This window comes from Limulus polyphemus, unplaced genomic scaffold, assembly GCF_000517525.1.
Source record: "Limulus polyphemus unplaced genomic scaffold, Limulus_polyphemus-2.1.2 Scaffold476, whole genome shotgun sequence".
Classification (NCBI taxonomy): Eukaryota; Metazoa; Arthropoda; class Merostomata; order Xiphosura; family Limulidae; genus Limulus; species Limulus polyphemus.
Window position 1 is genome coordinate 209969 of NW_013666086.1, and position 1256 is coordinate 211224.

Consider the following 1256-nt stretch of genomic DNA (forward strand, 5'->3'; position numbering starts at 1 on the left):
ACAATTGTAGTTTTCTCTAATATAGATCTGTGTTTATTTTTTTATTCCTAATTGTAACATTAACCGTCTGACACGCTGACCACTGGACTAGACCCGGTATCACTGAGAACGAAAAAGAGCCGAATACGGCTAACACCCTAAACAACTCTGTAATGGAACAGTAACCTGGTTTTACCATGTTATCAGAATTGATTCTTCACCCTGATTTTTTAATCCTTTAAATTTGCAAACGATCAACAACAACAACAAGATAAAACATAAAAAAACAGCTAAAATACACATATGAATGCCCGTAGTGGCACAGCGGTATGTCTGCGGACTTACAACGCTAGAAACCTGGTTTCGATACCCGTGGTGGGCAGAGCCCCAACCATAACTTATGTAACTTAAGCTTTTCCGCATTAGTTCATCACTTTCTGTTTTAACTCATGCAAATTAGACAGACCGCCTGCAACCTTCTATGTATCTTAAAGAGTGATAACATTTTGTATATTGTAAAATGAGCGAGAAATTTTATTATTAGCTTTAATAACTGTTTGTTTTTTTTTTTGCATTTTCAACAAAGATAAATTTCACAAATCTTGTTGCAAAACTTTTGCAAAGTAATAATTCAAACGATAATATACAACATTTTGTGTACGTTGTATTAACATGTGTAACTTGAACAAATATTGATAGAAATATTTTGAAACTTCTGAGTTATAGTTATGTTGCTTAAGGGAAAGGCATTAGCTAAACTTAACAATTGGGCTTTATAATGCTGCTGTAATACTTTGCACCATATGGTATTTTGATTAGTTATGAAGTCTTTTTACAGAAAGAATGCTTTCAAACTCTTACTGCCTACTACGCTTCTATCAAACCAATAGCTTTTGGTCATATTTGATTGGTTTTATGATATTTACCGGTTTCACTATGAAATATAATGTATTTGTAAATACAGAGGGCCGATTACATTATATTAAAATAATTCTTAATATGCAAATTTTCAAGTCACGTGACAAATACAGACGAAATGTATCAGACCACATTTTGACATCACTTGAAGTTGCGTAGGTAGTATATTGCCCCCCCCCCCAATTGATCGCTTTCGGATAGGGTATGTAATAGCTGGAAGACAAAGAAATGTAGGTCAACTTCGGGCACCAAGACCACCCAGAAATAGACCTGCAATCTGAGAGTCGCGGGTTCGAATCCCCATCACGCCAAACATGCTCGCTCTTTCAGCCGTGGGGGCGTTATAATGTGAGAGTAGT